This window comes from Notamacropus eugenii, chromosome 4 (assembly GCF_028372415.1).
Source record: "Notamacropus eugenii isolate mMacEug1 chromosome 4, mMacEug1.pri_v2, whole genome shotgun sequence".
Classification (NCBI taxonomy): domain Eukaryota; kingdom Metazoa; phylum Chordata; class Mammalia; order Diprotodontia; family Macropodidae; genus Notamacropus; species Notamacropus eugenii.
This window is the reverse complement of record NC_092875.1, coordinates 379,733,933-379,752,971: the sequence shown is the minus strand read 5'-3', so window position 1 is coordinate 379,752,971 and position 19,039 is coordinate 379,733,933. Positions and strand designations below refer to the sequence as shown.

General features: G+C 38.4%; 1 non-coding gene across 1 annotated transcript; it reads left to right on the top strand.

Annotated features, from left to right (window-relative positions):
* The first annotated feature begins 9,961 nt into the window (after nt 1-9,961).
* On the top strand, nt 9,962-10,033 carry TRNAE-CUC (transfer RNA glutamic acid (anticodon CUC)). The gene has a single exon. It is a non-coding gene; the product is annotated as a tRNA-Glu (tRNA).
* Nucleotides 10,034-19,039: the final 9,006 nt, after the last annotated feature.

Genomic DNA, 19,039 nt, shown 5'->3' with positions numbered 1-19,039 from the left:
GATACTGTGACTAATAAAATCTTTACGTGTCTCTTCCTATGAAGCTAACATTCTAGTGAAACAATGAGAAAACTTCAGATTGTCAGAGTTTGAGAGTGCTTTAAATTGTTATCCCATTTCTAAAATACATGACAGCCCTGGAAACACATAAAGTTAGCTGTCATGATTTCCCCTTCCCAATTCTAGTCTTGTCCAAGATAAAGAGCCTCATTTTATACAGTAAATTTGTATAAACTTTTCACTGTGCTGGTTTCTCTCTGGACATTCTCCAACTTAACAATACGCTTCCTAAAATATGACACTCAGAACTAAACACCAAGTGCAGTCTGGCAAGGCAAGAGAAGAGAGGAAGTTCTGTTCAATTAGTCATAGACATCATGCTACTCTTCCTGACTCATAATGAACTTACTGTATTTCACCTGGATCATTTTTTTTCTGATGAATTTCATCAAGCACCAATACTTCTATCATATGCATACAAAGTTGATTTTTTCAAATCTAAGTGAAAGGCTTTATATATATATTGCCTAGAATACAGATCTTAGGACTTTTCCACTACAGATCTTTTTCTAAGTTGATATTAAATATTAATGAAAACTCTTTGTATTCAGCCAGTTCTGAATCCAATTAATTATGTGCTATTTTTAGCTTATACTTCTTTATTACATAAGAATGAAATTAGACTATCATTTTCTTAAATTCTGTGCAATATTTTGAGAATTAATAGAGAACTACTGGAATTTATTTAGTATTAGAGTGACATGGGCTGCCCTGAAGTTTTAGAAAAAAAAAGTATGTGGCAGCCAACTATGTGGAAGATTGTTTGGAGAAGGGAAATATAAATCAGGGAGAACAATTAGGAGTCTATTATAGAAGTCCAGGTGAGGGATGGTGAAGGCCTGAAAGGTAGTGGCTTTGTGAGGGAAAAGAAAGGAATAGGTGCAGGAGATGTGGAGGTTGTAATGCCAAGATTAGGAGACTGGATATATGAGTGGGGAATGAAAGAAAATGGTGATTTGAAGATGCCACAGAAGCTATGAAAACTTGAGTGACCAGGTGAATGATGGTATCCTCACTGGTAATGGGAAAATGTTGAAGATGGGTGAGGTTGGATAAGGAAAATGAAATAATGATATCTAACATTCAGGTCATAATCTAACCAGGGTTTTTCATTATGTAGGGTTCATTATTTCCTATACCAAATGAAAACAGAAAGAGGAAAGACTCTTATTATCCTGGAGCTCAGAGCCTGTCCTGTGAGGTAATATGAAGGTTAGGAAATAAATATAGACTTTTCCCAGTTCCACTTGTACAACTTCTGTGGGTAGCTGTTAGTTTAGGTTATAATTCTCCTAAAGGATGTGATATGAGTTTTATAGGGGAGGAAATGAGGAACTTCTCCAACAGAGGGAGGAGATTTGAGTTGGAGAATGTAGGTAGATAGGAATAGGTGGTGGCTTGGAGATAAGCCCCATAATGAGTTTTGGAGGGTGGGATAAGGCCTATCTTCCCACCCTCTGATTGGTTGGTCACATATGTCTTGGTATAATGCCATCTAGGAGTAATTAGACAACTTGTACTTTGGAGCCCACTGCTACATAAAAACTATACCTTTTACCAGGAGTCTGTAATTCCTATATTTTTAATTTGTAATCCAGAAATGTAAATCCCATGCTCAGACACCATTTTCTTTGTCTCTACTACTTTCAAATGGCAACAAGGATGACAATATCGCCTATGACTCTCCCCTTGCCCTATCATAGATTTTAATTTTTATAAGCATATAAATTCTCTATGAAAATTTCACTTGAATCATGAAAAATGGGTAGTAGCCATTACATCTTAGAAGTTCTGACATTCTCTTTCAAATCCTTGATACATGTCCAAGAATGATAGCACACTTCTCCTTTGTTAGTATCAGGTCACACAATCATTCTTTTCTTCTTGTGAACTTTTTGAGATAATTTCTCACCTTTAGTATCTATGAATTCACATCACAATGGCTTAGAGGACAAGCAGACAATTCTCTTTCAGAGTTTCAGTTTCCTTCTCTTTTGATAATTTTTTTCATGTTTCTCTACTTAGCTCCAAGTAGTAAGCCATCCTCCCTTTCTTTCTCCACTTCTATATTCTTCCATTCTCTAGTCACATAACAGAGGACAAGGTTACTTTCTACCTCTTCAGATAATTTTCTGTTTTGCTTTCCAATCGAATTTCTCCTTGTTTTGTTTTAGAAATACTACATTCCCTTTGATAACAAAGAGATTAATGAGGCAGTCCCCTTTTTACCTACATTTTCTTGGAGGAAAACCAGATTGCATTTTGAGCATTTACAGCAACCATTTGGCCATGGCAAAACTATGAACATTGAACCCTATATGCAGATTATTATAAAATTCCTACGGTCACTATACTGGCTTGAAGTTAGATTCCTTGTCTTTCTTTGAGCATATGTCATATGTGTTCCTCCTTTGTTGCTGAAGAAGACCATGCCACCAGAGAAATGATGACATGACTTGCATTTGACTTTGTTCTGTGTGAGGGTAGGCTGTGCAGGTCACCAGCCTCACTTCTCCTCCAGAGTCTTCTGAATCCAGTGACCAGATATTCATCAGCATGACTGGAGATGACACAGTAGAACTTCTTTACTTATTTTTTCAGTTTATATAGTATTGGAATTGTTCTTTAAATGTTTGGTAAAATTCACATGTATATCGATCTGGTCCTAAGGATTTCTTTCTTGGGGAGCTCATTTACTGTTTATTCAACTTCCTTTTCTAAGACAGGGTTATATATGTATTTTATTTCCTCTTCTATTAAACTTCACCAGAGGACTACTGTGACAAATTACTCATGGAGTTTGCTGTCTCCCAAGATGTCACTCTTCTTACCTCCTTAGCACCTAACTGCCACATCTAACTTCCTTGCCTTTACAAACCAGTTATATGATATTAACTCCTCTTACTAAATGCTCTCTTTCTTTTCTTGGTCCAAACCCTTCTTGTTCTCCTTTTCTTCCCCTCAACTTTTTCTCCTCTTTTTCCCAAATCCCATCTGCTCCAGGTTAGTCAACAGACATTAATAAACATTTCTTAAGTGGCTAGTAAGAGTCAGCCACTGAGTGGTGATACAAAGACTGACCAAAATAACATAAAATAACAAACTCACCACCACCACCAACAACAAAGAACCTGTTTGTAAAGAGCTCACAGTGCAATGTTAGAAAGAGGGATAAAAATTAAGATTATTAAAACATAAGGAAAGAAGAGTTCTTCAGATAAGATAGAGGGATGCAACACCTAGTTCTCATTATAAATATATGAAGATAAAATACACAATTTTAGAAAAATATCTCAACAGAAGCATTTTTCCTCATTTTTTTGTGTCAGTGTTCCAAATGGGTATAATATAAAATGAAGCTTATGAATCTACCACTTTATAATATAAACAAAAATGCATATACAGAGAAAGAGATGATCCTTTTCAAGCAAAAAATGATAGTGCCTACATGATGCAAGAAAAATATTTTGAAATATAATAAAGTATTTCAATGAGTTCCTAGCAGCAGGTCTAATGACTTGCATGTTCCACCTGATTAAGCACCTGATGAAATCATCTTGGAGAAGCTGCTGTGCTGCTGTCTTTTCCAGAGGTTTTTAAGAAGAGCCAAAATGTTTAATTAGTGGTCATTAAGGCAGTCAGAAATGGTCTGGCTACAAAACATTTATCCTCTCCTCTTGTGTATGTTACCCTGTTTGGCTGAAATCTAGACTATTAAAGAATAAAACAGTCTCTAGTTGGAGAGATAAAACATCTGTACTCATTCACAAAATCCATATTGCCTGAACAATTTCGACTTCATTTGGGGTGAAACAGATGGTGAGATCTTAAGAGAGATAGGAAGCTTCAAAGGCAGGTAGGAAGCATGGTAGCAGAGGAAGTAGGGGAGGGAAATGTTTTTACCTTTTCTTGATAAGATAATGTCACTTTAGAATAACAGCTTCCATTTCAGCATAAATTTATGGTAATGGCTAACCCCTGTGTTTTGCCTTCCTTTATCTGACTTTTGGTTCTAGGGCTGTCAAAACATAAAAGTCATATTGTCTCAACTCCAATGCTAACAACATCTCAGTAGTGGGAGAAATTTTTTTTTTTTTTAAATCTCCTCTACCCAGGAACACAAGACTCCCCTGCCCAAGACCAATAGGCAGCTAGGTAACAGAGCAGATGGAGTTCTAGGCCTAAAGTTGGGAAAACTTGAATTGAAATCCAGCCTGATACTTAGTACCTACTTGACCCTGTACAAGTTACCTTACTTGTGACTACCTTAGTTTCCTAGTAGTTGTTAGGATCAAGGGAGATACTTGTAAAGTCCTCAGCACAGTGTCTGGCACATAGTAGGCACTTAACACACAATTATTTCCTTCCCTCCTCCCTTCCTTTTTTCCTTCCTTCCTTCCTTCCTACTTCTAGTTGATATTATAAATCCAGAATAGTTATGTATTTCTACTATAATGGCAGTGGGAAATGGTTTATATTGAAGTGTCTACTTTCTCCATAGAAATTTTTCCAAATTCTCATTGATATTTTTCTCTGCTTTGGATTGTGACTATGAATGAAACATAATATTTCACTAATTTGCACCTGTAACAGCAAGGACCCCAGCGTACACGTGAGGGCCTGCTGCATGGTTCTTAGATCTGCTTTTCTAAAAGGAAAACAACTTTTGAGGGATTAACAATCACTTTAATCAAACACATATATCATTCACTTAGTTCAGGGGAAAAAGTCAGTACCCTTGATGAGGTTCAGCGGTGATCGGGAACCCCAAAATACCCGACGGTCCAGGTCGTGCTCGAATGAATTCGACTCAAGCCTTCTTAAAGCCAAAGAAAACAAAGTTTATTAAGGATTCGTCTAATTGGGTTGCCTCTTAAGGAGCCTAAGCTTTTGTAACGCTTGTATTCACAAGCGGGCCAGACACAATCCCAGCTAGACAGAGTCTGAGCTGGATTGGATCTGAGCGCCTTCATGGAGGCAGGATGGAACTTAAATACAGAAAAGAGTATAGGAGGGATGGGGGAGGGAGGGGTCCAGGGTGATGGGAGGAGGGGTTTAGGAAGGGCCTTGAGGAGAAGTCCAAGGAGGGTCAAAGGATGGAAACAGCTGGAGGCTATCAGGAGATATCAGACTAGGGAGGGTTTGGGTGGGAAGCAGGTGGGGCAATCCAGAGATTTTGATAGGGGCAGTATGGGTATGGGGTTGATGGGATCAAGGGTGGGGAGTAAAACAGAGACATGAAATGATAATGAAAAGCCCATGGGCTTCCTGAGACTGCAGGAACAAATGGAAGATTAGATTTGAGTAAGAAAGGCCAGATTAAGTGGGAAGATTCAAGGGGAGCTCAAGGAGGCTCCCAGAGTCTGAACCTCATCATTCCCCCCTCAAACAGATTGAACCCAAATTCTTTTGGGGTAAAGGACGAAGGTCTCAGCTTCTGAAACTTCTTCCTGCTGGCAAGGGGCGTAGAGCTGTCCCTGCCTCAATGGGTTCTGTTCAAGGGGTCAGAGTTCAGAATCTGGGTCGTGCCGGGTCCAGTGGGCTGGAGACCTAGGATTCAGACAGCCTGGGCTGTCATCTGGAAGTTGATGGCTTGCACTCTGGAAAAGACAAACCTGGCAAGGAGGTTAGGCCAACACACACCAAACAGGTACAAAAGGAGTATAAAGAAAAGACAATTTCCCTGGCATAAAAGATAATTTTTCTGGAGAGAATTAAAGATGACTGTGGCAAGGCCAAAACATAGAAGGGCATGTTTGATAGGGGAGTTTTTTGCTGTCAGATATCCCCTTTCTTTCCAGATTGCTCCATGGGTATGTAGAACAAGGAAAGCATATTTTGAGTAAATAAAAACATCAACTCCCCTGGAATCAGGTTCTAAGGAGTGGGTTAAGACTCCCAAAGCCTGTCCTCGCCTTTCATCAATGTACAGAGTGAAAGGTTTTCCCAGATTGGGTAGATCTAGTGATAGGGTGGTGGTCAAATTAGTTTTCAGAGTCTCAAAAACTTTAGCCTGGTGGGAGTCAATGCCCTGAGTAGGGTCATAAAGGGATTTAGCAATAAAACCAAAATTAGGAATCCAGAGTCTACAAAATCCAGTCATTTCCAAAAACACTTGAACTTGTTTCTTAGTAGCTGGAACAGGGATAGACAGGATCGTCCTTTTTCTCTCAGAGGTTAAGGATAGAGGGGTGGGCTTGAGTTCTTGGCCCAGATACCTTATGGACTGGCATGCTATCTGGACTTTGTTCCAAGAGACCCTATAGCCTCGAATGCCTAAGAGATTAAGGGCTTCTGAGGCAGTAGCCAAAGAACCTGCCTGTTTGGGGCTACAAATAAGAATATCATGCACATACTGAATTAAGCTACTGCCTGCTAGTTTCGGGCGCCTTAAATCCCTTCTCAAAGCCTGGCTAAACAAATGAGGGTTATCTCGAAAGCCTTGGGGCAAAACTGTCCGTGCCAGTCTATATGGACTCGATTCCCCAGGAAAAGTACATTCAAAAGCAAAAACATATTCTCCATTAGGCTTTTTTGTGGGAATGGTTGCAGTGTTGCATGGAGATGGACAAGGGACCAAGATTCTATACTTAAGGAATTTTTCAATTAAAGGTTGTAGTCCTTCCCAGGTCTCAGGCTTAATCAGATACTGGCTGAGATGGGGGAACACTTTAGCGTCTGAGAGACTAACAATGGCTGGGGTGGCATAAGTAGCTCTCTCTGGAATTCCAGGGTCCCAGATACTTGGCCTGACTGTCTCCCACACTCAAGCAAACCTGGGAAGATATAGTGAACATAGGCAAAAGGGAGATGGGAGGTTTAACTAGAGAAAATTGTCTCCCCAATTTCACCATCAGGTCCCTTCCCAACAAGGGGGCAGGGTCAGAGGAGGGCATAAGGAAGGAGCGTTTAAACAACAGATTCTCAAGCAGGCTGGGGAGGGGATATGTCTGGAGACATTCCTTAATTTTCCCTTCAATGCCTATGACCCGAGGGGTCAAGGGACAGTAGAGCCAGAGTGACTGGTTAAAGCAGAGAATTTAGCCATGTTAAAGTGGGTAACCTTACCTTCAGCCTTCGTTTTTGCCCAGGACTTGACGAGAGAGGTGGAGAAAGCAGGAGCACTGCCAGCACCCAGGCTTTCCCGATGTTCCAAGTCTTGAGAAGACTGGAGGACGGGGTACTGGGGGGCGGATCCACCACTTTTCCAACCTTGGGGACAATCCTTCCTCCAATGTCCCTTCTGGTCACATGGGCACGGTTCCACAGGCGTTGGTTCCTGGGGCTCCCTCTGGGAGGGCGCCCTGGAGGGGCACTCCTTGGACCAGTGACCCTCCTTGTGGCAATGAAAGCAGGTTTCCCCACTGCCCAAGTAGCCAGCCTTCCTCCAAGGGGGTGCCCTGGAGGGGTGCTCCCTTTGTCTCTTCCTGGCCAAGGCAGCAGCCAAGAATTGAGCCTGCTCCCTGGCCCTTCTCCTTCGTTCTCTTTCCTCTGCTTCAACGAGGTCTCTGTTGTTAAAGACTCCAAAGGCCATCTCCAGTAACTGGGCCTGAGGTGTTTGGGGCCCCATTGCCAATTTCTGCAGTTTCCTCCTAATATCTGCGGCAGACTGATTAATAAAATACATGCTAAGGATCATTGCCCCTTCCACAGAGTCAGGATCCAAATTTGTATGCTTTTTAATAGCTTCTACTAGCCGGTTTTGAAAAAGGGCTGGGTTTTCCTTTTCTTCCTGAGTAATTTCCCTAATTTTTTGAAAATTTACTTGTTTTTGAAATGCAGTTTTTAGGCCTTCTATCAAGCAAATTACCATAAAGTCTCTCTTTTCCCTGTCCTCACTCTTTTGGTAGTCCCATCTGGGGTCACTCATGGGAACAGCAGCTGTTCCTGGGGGTATTTTATGGGATTATTGCTAGCCATATGATCCCCAAACTTTTGGGCATGTTCCCAAATTCTCCCCTTCTCCTCAAAGGTACAACAGACAGAGAAAAGAATATGCAGATCCTTCCAAGAAAGTTCAAATTGTAGGGATATGTCCCTAAAACGCTCAGTGAACCTAGTGGGGTCTTCCGAGTATCTCCCCAGTTTCTGTTTAATCTGGGGGAGATCCGAAAAAGAGAACGGAACACGCATACTGGTTGTCCCACTGGGTGGGGTAGGCACTTCTCTCAAGGGAAACAGCCCTGACAGCCCAGTGGGGACAGGGGCTTGTGGAGGAAGATAGGAAGTCCCACTTCTTGTGAGGGAGGGATTGGGGAATGCCTGCTGAACTGGATTAGGCTGCAGGGCCAGGGGATTTGGCTGGCAAGGGGAAAGATCTGCTGGTGCCTGAGGAAGAGTAGGGATCAAAGGGGGAGATGCCCCAGAGAATGCCACAGGAGCGGGGCCTAAGGCCTGAGTGAATATTGCCCCAGCGAGAGGGGCTGCAGAGGGAGGCACCCCAGCAAGACCCATAGTTGGGAACTGAGGTAGGGTCCCCAAGGAGGGGTGGGTTACAGGCAGTGTTACTGTAGAGACTGCTGTGGGGGTGGGGCCTGAGACCTGAGTGAGTGTTGCCCCAGCAAGAGGGGCTGCAGAGGGAGGCACCTCAGCAAGCCTCGTGGCTGGGAACTGATCGGGGGTTACCGGGATGGAGGGAGGCACGGGAGGAGATACAGGATAGGCAAATGAAGCAGGAATTGGGGGGGACTGGGGTAAAGGAAAGGTTGGGGTAGAGGTGACTGAGGGGGAGGTGGAAGGACTCAGGGGGAGTGGGGGAGCAGTGGGAGGTTGGGGAGCTGGAGTAGGGCTCGGGAGGGGTTGTGGAGGAGGAGGGGAAAGGGGTACCGAAGGGGGGGGAGGCACAGGAGGAAGTACAGGGTCAGGAATTGGGGGGGATTGGGGCAAAGGAAAGCTTGGGGTAGAGGTAGCTGGGGGGGGGGTGGAAGGACTCACGGGGGATGGGGAAGCAGTAGGAGGTTGGGGAGCTGGAGGAGGACTCAGGAGGGGTTGGGGAAGGGGTTGGGATGGCGGTAATGGAGGTAGAGAAGGAGGTGAGGTCAAGATCCCAGGAACCATAAACAGGGGATCGTCCAAAACATCCAATTCACCCCCACTTCCCTTTTGTGGGACGACTTTAGCTACAAGCATCTTACAATCTGTTCTGAGAATGGGGTCCTGAGAGAGTTCCACGAAGGCCCTTACATAAGCTATTTCAATCCATTTTCCCTTTTGGAGGCAACATAATTGTAATTTTAAAAGGATATCACTTTGTAAGGTCCCAAATATGGGCCACACTTCGTTGTCCTTCAGGTGATACTGAGGCCAAAGTGTGTTGCAAAAGAATACCAACTTTTTCTTTTTAAGGTCTTTAGAGCAGTTAAATTTTTTCCAATTTTGTAAAAGACAGCCCAAAGGCGAATTCCTTGGAATTCATGAATTTTGACCCATTTTTTTTTTTTTTCCTTTGGGACTGGAAGTCCCCCCCCTCCTTAAAGGAGGATGTGGAAATAAGCCTTGAGAAAAAAAAACACAAGAGGACAAAAAATAACCGAGCTTTCTGATTTCCTTGCGCCCAGGAAATCGAGATTTCCCAGGTCCACTGCCTAACCAATGGACCGACAACCTGAGTCTCTAACTCTCTAGCGCCCAGAAAGTTCAGAGACTTTGGCACACACAAGAAAAGTAACCAAGTTTTCCCCGATTTCCTTGCGCCCAGGAAATCCAGAGAATTCCCAGGTCCACTGCCTAACCAATGGACCGACAACCTGAGTCTCTAACTCTCTAGCGCCCAGAAAGTTCAGAGACTTTGGCACACACAAGAAAAGTAACCAAGTTTTCCCCTATTTCCTTGCGCCCAGGAAATCCAAAGAATTCCCAGGTCCACTGCCTAACCAATGGATCGACAACCTGAGTCTCTAACTCCCTGGTGGTCTAGTGGTTAGGATTCGGCGCTCTCACCGCCGCGGCCCGGGTTCGATTCCCGGTCAGGGAACCAAAATGATGAGGTTCAGAGGTCGTGCTCGAATGAATTCGACTCAAGCCTTCTTAAAGCCAAAGAAAACAAAATTTATTAAGGATTCGTCTAATTGGGTTGCCTCTTAAGGAGCCTAAGCTTTTGTAACGCTTGTATTCACAAGCGGGCCAGACACAATCCCAGCTAGACAGTCTGAGCTGGATTGGATCTGAGCGCCTTCATGGAGGCAGGATGGAACTTAAATACAGAAAAGAGTATAGGAGGGATGGGGGAAGGGGGGGGGGTCTGGTAGTCCAGGGTGATGGGAGGAGGGGTTTAGGAAGGGTCTTGAGGAGAAGTCTAAGGAGGGTCAAAGGCTGGAAACAGCTGGAGGCTATCAGGAGATATCAGACTAGGGAGGGTTTGGGTGGGAAGCAGGTGGGGCAATCCAGAGATCTTGATAGGGGCAGTATGGGTATGGGGTTGATGGGATCAAGGGTGGGGAGTAAAACAGAGACATGAAATGATAATGAAAAGCCCATGGGCTTCCTGAGACTGCAGGAACAAATGGGAAGATTAGATTTGAGTAAGAAAGGCCAGATTAAGTGGGAAGATTCAAGGGGAGCTCAAGGAGGCTCCCAGAGTCTGAACCTCATCACCCTGAACTTCAGAGAAAATACAGAGAAATAAAGACCATTAGATAGGACTTTTCAGATGTCTGACCGTTACATACGTACATAGTTAACAGAGAAAGAAGCAGCAACATCTGGGTTTTCAAAGCGAGGGTTCCTGAGTGGCTACCCGGAGTCTTGTCTGGCCAAACACTTTCAGTGAGTAAGCCCCAAAGTAAAACCTCACTTCCCAGTATTTATACACATTACAGAACTGGAAGGAAGGACCCTCTGACTCAGTGCCTCAGTATAAATTAACCAAAAGTGTGAACTTCCCTACAAAACAAATATCCCCTAATCAAACTTCTCTTAATGGGCAGGACCATGAATGGGTGGGAAAGATCTTTAACTCTCATTAACATAATTAACATTACAGTACCCCAAATTGTAAAGAATGGCTTTTGTTTCTATAACACAAGAATATCAAGGGAGAAAAAATCAAAGGGATGTGCTAATTTCAAAGATTCCTAGGTAGGGGATATAGAATAAGCTAGCATTTGGCTGTCTAAACGATTCCATGAAAATGTGAAAATCTGGAATCAATGAGACAGCCGATTTTGTGACCTGGAACTTTGAATGAAAAGCTAAAGTGACAATGCATTACTCTCTTGTTTTTCAGCATTTTCTAAGCAATCTCTACGCAACTTTGCAAAGTTTATCTAGTCAAGGACAATTTAAATAACATTTCTAGGTAGATTCTAAGGAATGTGACATGAGTGAAAGCCTAGGCCTCTGGAGAACTGTATTTGCATTGACCAGGAAGGTTAGAGTGGTGTCATGACAAATTCTCCTTTCTCTTTTTAAGAAGCTGATGAGTTTGGGAGGAGGGAGGAGAAGTAGTGGGTGGATAAAGTTGTCTCCTTAGCTTTTGATCCATTTACTTAGGCATTGATATAATCAGAAATAAAAATAGGAACTAGGAGAAAGACTATTGTGCCAATCAAACCTATGTGATTGCTAGTCAGCCCTGCCTGAATACCATTTTACTATGACTGGCAAGCTCCATTGCTGGCTTGTAGGGATCCAGAACTGGTCTAAAGCTTCTAGATTTAAAAGAGAAAAAGAAAAGAAAAATAATAGCACCAACTGAATTTTAAGATGGCGGTTTTTTGTTGGTTTATTTTTGTTTTTTTCAATTGCAAGCAAAGAACAGCCAGGTTTAAAAAGAGAATTACTTTTACTGCAAAAAAAAAAATGTTTTTATTTTTCTTAGAAAAATATCTAACATACAAATGAGCGCAGCATATAATTTTGTTGTTGTTGTTTCAGTTGTGTATGCCTCCTTACAACCCCATTTGGGATTTTCTTGGCAAAGATACTGGAATGGTTTGCCATTTACTTCTCCAGCTCACTTTACAGATGAGGAAACTGAGGCAAACAGAGCTAATTGATTTTTTCCAGGGTCACAGAGCTAGTAAGTATCTAAGACCAGATTTAAAATCAAGTCCTCCTGACTGCAAACCAGATGCTCTCTCTATCCGTTTTACCACCTAGGCACCCCAGCACATAACTATGGAAGCTAAAAGTGGAAAATAAAAAGACATTGAGAGGAACACACAAGGAAGAAAAATACTAACATTATATGTGAATCACAAATATTTTGAGCTAGAAATAAAATATATATATATACATATATGTGTATGGATATGTAATCTCATTTTCAGAAAGTTTAGAGAATGGGATATATTTTTTTAATAACCTATATTGTATCATCTTTGTTCTTCCACAATCAGCTAAGTATTTGTTGCTTGTGTTCAAGTGTAGGCTTGCATCCTTACTAGAACCTAGAAGGCAAAGGAACTTGAAGGAGGCTTTTTTGTTTCCCAGGATATGATGGAAGGAAAAAAATAGCCCTCATGAGACAAAATATATAAAAATAATAGAAACTTTATTTCAAAATATAAAAATGAAGATGGTAGAAGATTATGAGAATAACAAAAATAACTAGTGGAGGGAAAACAAGTTTTCAGAGGCAAGCAAACTAGACCATCAAAAGGGAAGTTTTGGATAACATGTAAGGGCAATAAACAAACAAAAATGTAAATACTAGGGAAATATTTCCTTAGCAAAGTACTCCTCCTTCAATGACAATGAAACTGTAATGTTTGGGAACCATCATTACCAGCCCTTGATGTGTTACATGAGACATTAGAAATAGCACTCAAGTAAATGAAGATGGGAAGAATAGTTCAAATATTCCAAGTTTACACAGAGAAGAACTATGTTGGAAATGGAATAGTTTTGAGACAACTGAAGGATCTGTTCTGAAACAGAGAAATATACTAAATGATTGGGGAAGAAATCATGGAATTTATTGCTTTTAAAATATTGTAAATAGAGTCCTAGGGGCAGAGCCAAGATGGTAGAATAGAGGAAGTAGTCAGCTAAGTTCTTCATTGACTTCTAAACAACTTTAAAATAATGACTTAGATTGAATTCTGAAGCAGCAGAGCCAATGCAAAGGTCAGGTTGAGATATTCTTCCAGTATGAGACAACTTAGAAAATTTTAAGGAGAGATCTGTAATAAAAGTTAAGGCTAATCAGGAGCACACATATATGCAATAGCAGTGAAGGAACTGGCTGATAGTGACAGAAGCAACAGCAGCTTTAGGAGCTCTCAAGCCAGAGAAGGTAAGAAAATCTGGTCAGAAAGAGATCACAGAGGACTTGTTTAGCACCTCTATTGCCTATATCCACTTCTGGGTCAAAGTTCAAAGGTAAAGAAGAGCACATTAGGTCACAAAGAAGGAAAGGCTCTTAGAAGCAGTACTGATTGCAATCCCAAAGAATCAGGGACCCCTCCTGGGTAAGGATGAGACTGCAAACCAGAAGAGGAGTGCACATGCACATATACATTCCAAATTCATTATTTCTCTAGTAGCATGAATCCTCTTGAGTTGACAACTGCCTTTATCAGAGTACCTAATTTTTTTTCATTTTTTTTTCTCTTTACAATACTGTTTGTTGCTCTATTAATTATTCTATAGATTTTACTTACTTCACTCTGCATCAGTTCATACAAAGTTTGCTATATTTCTCTAAATTCTTCCCTTTTATTTCTTAAATTCAATATTACTCCATTACATTTATATGTTGTAATTTCTTCAGCCATTTTCCAATTAATGGTCACCCCTTTAGTTTTTAATTCTTCACCACCACACACACACACAAACACACACACACACACACACACATAGGCACACACAGCTACTACAAGTAATTTTGGGGATAATTTAAAATTGTTTTCTCTAGAAGGAATACCAGTCTAATAGGAAGACAAACAATGCTTGAATATCCTTATACACCCACTCTAGCATTTGTCTATTTCCCTTTTTGTCAGCTTTTCCAATCTGAGAGAAGTATAAGATCAGAATGGTTTTAATTATAATTTCTCTAATTATTGGTGATTTAGAGAATTTTTCATATGGCTACTGATAGCCCAGATTTCTTCCCCTCTGAATTTTGTATTCAGATCTTTCGATCATTTAGCAAGAGAGAAATGGCTCTTCTTATTATTGATCTGAGTCAGTTCCCTATGTGCCATGGAAATGAGACCTTTATGAGAGAAAATCTTTGCAAAAATTCCTTCTCACTACAATCTATCTCCTCTCTTCTAATTTTAGCTTTATTGGTTTTGTTTGTGCAAAAGCTTTTATATTTTGTTTAATTGTCTATTTTACCTCCTATAATTCTCTCAGTCTCTTCTTTGGTCATGGACTCTTACCCTTTCTCCTGATAAGACAAGAAATTTCTTCCTTTGTCTTCTAATTTGGTTTTGATGGCCACCTTTATATCTAAATCATGTACTCATATAGAGTGTGTATCAATATATGTTGCAAATCGTTTCTTCTATAATTTTTTTCAGTTTTTCCAGTCATTTTTGGACAGTCATGGGTGCTTGCTTCAGTAACTAGGATTTGAGGGGTTAATCATTTATGAGGTTAATGTGCTTTGCGTTTTTGCTTTGTTTTTTTTTACTTCTGAATGTTATCTACCTAATTTGTCCACTGGTCAGCCTATTAATCAATACCAATTTGGTTGGATGATCATAGCTTTATAGTATAACTTAAAATCTGGTTCTGCTACTTCTTACTTTTTCCCCCATTAATATTTCCTTAATATTCATGATTGACTGTTCCTCCTAATGAATTTCAATGTTAGTTTTTCAATCTTTATAAATAATCCTTTAGTAGTTTGAGTGGTATGGGAATAAATAAGAAAATTAATTTATGTAGTATTCTCATTTTTATTATATTGGTACAATCTACCTATATACAACTAATATCTCTCCAATTATTTAAATCTCTATGTAAGAAGTGTTTTCTAAGTGTGATCATATTGTTACAGAGTTTGTCTTGGCAGGTAAACTCTCAGGTATTTCATTGTGTTTGTAATAATTTTGAAGGGAATTTCTCTATTTCTTCTGGCTGTATTTTGTTGGTAAGATACAGAAATATTTGTCATTAATATGGTTTTATTTTCTCTACTGCACCTCTGTTAATGTTGATAATTGTTTCAATTAGTTTGTTATTTGACTTTATATTTCTGTAAGTAAACAAAAGTAATTATTTTATTTATTACCCTATATTTATTCCTTCAACTTTTCTTTTCCAAAATGTTTTAAATAGCTAGTTCTTATAGTACTATGATAAATCATATTGGTGATGACTGCTATCCTTTTTTTTTTTAAATTCCTGATCATGCTTGAAATTAGTTTATAGCCACAGAAGATAATGCTGGCTCTTGGTTTTAAATAGATGTTTCTTATCATATCAAGGAATATCTGTTTATTCTTATGCTTTCCAGTTTGCTTGCTTGTTTTTGACAGGCATGAGCATTATAGCTTGTCAAAAACATTTCCCTGAATATATTTATATAATGCTTCAATACTTATTAATCTTGTTATAATTTTTGGTCAATTACTTTCATAGTTTTCCAAAGAATTAACCAGTTCTATACATATGATGTAAATTTAATGTGTTTTAGCTGCATGATTTTTGTGATATTGTAATGCTAATTACCATTTTTCTTAATGGTAATTTAGTTTATTTCTTCATTTTGTTTTAAGAAACAGCTACTTATTTTATTTATTAATTCAATCATTTTTATTATTTTGCGTTCAATTTTGTTAGTATTTCCTTTGATAATTAAGGTTTCTATTTTGGTGTTTAATTGCAGAGGATTAATTTTTTGGTGTGTGGGTGTGTGTGTGTGTGGGGGGGTGTTATTTAATGGACACATTGAGCTCTTTCTTTTATTGATGAAAATGTTCAGAGATATTATTTTCCCCTAAGTACTGTTTTAGCTGCATACCAAAATGTTTGACACATTTCAGCGTTATAATTACTGTTCGTGAAATTACTGGCTGTTTCTATGATTTCTTCTTTGACTCACCTATTTTTTAGGAGTCAGTTATATCTAGATAATTCTTAATATTTGCTACAGAGACCCTTTATTTTATGTAATTTTTATTATATTGTGGTGTGTAAAAAGTGCATTTAATAATTTTTGCTTTTATGGATTTGTTAGTGATTTTTTTTTTTTACATAGTATATTTTTGTAAAGACATCATGAACATCTAAACAATTCAAGTATTCCTTTATATTCTCATTTAATGAAAATTATCATATCTGACTTTCCTAAAATTTGATTTAGGTCGTTCCTTTCTTTTTTTTTTCTTTATAAGAATTTTATAGGAATAAAATAAGTTCTTTATAAGAACTTTATAAAAATTATTTGCATCTTTTCTTGTTCATTATTTCCTTAAACTACCTTCATAATAACTCCCTCTTCTCTTTTCTTCCATATCCCTCTTTTTTGAAAATGTACTTTTCTATCCATGTGTGTGTATATTCTTCACTTCTTTAACCCATTCAGATGAGAGTGGAATTCAAATTGTGCACCTTATCTCTGTGAGATAACTTTGCCCATCCTTCTCCCTTCTCCCTCTTCAATGTACACTTCTTCCACTTTTTTAAATTCTTCTTTTAAGGTTATCAAACTATAACAGAACCTTTTCCAGGCTCTTTGTCTAATACTACATTTATGACTTCTACTGATGAGAATTCTGAAAGGATACATGTAGCATTTCTCCGTATTAGAATTTAGACTGTTTGGTCCCTTATGATTGCTTCTGAATTTTTATGTATTTTATGCTACTCTTGATGTCTATGTTTTTATATCAATGCTTTTATTCAGATGTTTTTTTTTGATCATCAATAATTAGATGTCATATACTTTTAATGATTTTCCATTAAACTTTCCACTTCTTAATAATAGCTATTGCTAAATCTTTTGTGATACTGCCTGTGACTTTTTGGGACTTAAATTATTTCTTTCTGCTTACTTAAAGTACTGTATCTATCTTTGACCTGGAAGCTCGAAATATTGGCTATAATGTTCTTCAGTGTTTTCATGTTGCAGTTCCCTTCAGGAGGTAAGCAGAGTATTTTTACAATTCCTACTTTGCCCTCTGGCTCTGAAATCTGGTAAGGTTTCTTTTATGATTCTTTTCTTATGATCTAGATGTCAAAGATCATATCATAAACAAATTATGAAAAAAATTCCACATCAGAACTATAGGTAGGAGAGATGGTAATTACCAAATAAGAAATAAAGATCATAGGAAATAAAATGGAAAATTTTAATTGAGCAAAATTTCAAAATGTTTCACAAAAGATTCTAATAAGGCTAAAATAAAATGAAAACATTACTGGAAAAATGAACATTGTAACAAATTTTGCTGATAAAAAACTCACTTCCAAGATAATATAAGAAACTGGTTCAAATTTATAAGAAAAAGAACTATTCCCTGATTGGTAAATGGCCTTAGGTTAGGAAAAAGCAGCTCTCAAGGGAAGAGACACAGGCTATCTATAGCCAAGTCAAAAAAAAAAAAAAGTTTCAAATCACTATTGATTAGAGAAATGCAAATCAAATCAATTCCCAGATTCTACCTCACATTCCTCATAGTTTCAAAGATGACAAAAAGGAAAAATTATAAACAGTTTAGGGGCTTTGGAAAAATAGCCACATTGATGTACTTTTGGTAGAGTTGTAAATAGGTACCTTTGGAAATCAATTTGTGTTATAAAAAAAAAAAAATATTTAGCAGCTCATGATTCTCAACCTAGCTACACCACTTCTACACTTATCCCTAAAGGAGATCAAAGAAACTGAGGAGAGTCCTATAGGTACAAAATTTACATTGCTTTCATTTGTGGTGACAAAAAAGCTTCAAAATAAGAGGACGTCTACCAATAGAGGAATGGCTACATAATTTTTAGTATATGAATGTGATGGAGTATAAGTTTGCTGTAATTCATGAGAGAATAGATGATCTGAAAACTACCTGGAAGTATTTGTATGAAGTGATACAATTGAAGCAAACTAAAACCAGTACAAATTATACTTTAAAATCAATTTTATATAAATAACAAATTTTAGGACTTTTAAAATTGAGAGGGAATTTATGCATCTTTTTAATAAGAAATTTATTTTCTTTTTCATTTTTTAATAGAATTTGGGAGTGGGAGTGAGGAAAAACAGATTTTCTTATCTTTAGATAGGAAGATTTACTTGTATTTCACTACACTTAAAATACTACTACTAATAATAGCAACAATATGATAGTAATAATGGGATGTTATAGATGTGGAATGCTATGTGCATTTTCAGAAGAGGTTACTGTATTTTTATTTTTACTTATGCTTTACTTTCATATAGAAGCCCTCTCATAAAGTGAGAGTTTTCTATAAATGTTCGTAAAGTAAAAAACAAAATACTTAATTTTTTTTTTTTTAAAAACCCTTATTAAACTTGATGGAGAAAATAATAGCAATCCTTGTAACCAAACTACAAGCCTATTTTCTGATGTCCACAAAATCATTATGAGTATAATCTCTAATATATCATGGGCACCCTTGGTGAAGGTGATATGAAGGCAATAGGCTTTCACAAGTTATTGCCTGTCTATTGTAAAACATGTTTAGTGACATGATTGATTTAAAGGTAGTGATATATATATATATATATATATATATTTTTTTTTTTTCTTTCTGAGTTCGAAAAAGAATCTGATTGGACAGAGTAAAATGTTGCCCTTAAATGTTTTCCTCCAACAAGATGTCTGCCATGCACATTCCAAAACATACAAGATTCTTTCAATATTTTCTACTTGATAAAACCATTTGGACAAGCATATGTCTGTGTTTAAATTCTTTATATTTCAGCATTCTTAGGGATTATCTCCATTATTTACCATCTCAAGAAGGAAGAAAACAAGAATTTGTTAGATGCCTTCAATGTGCCAGACTGTCCTAATGGCTTTATAAATATTCCCTCATTTGATCCTCACAGCATTGCAGGAAAGTA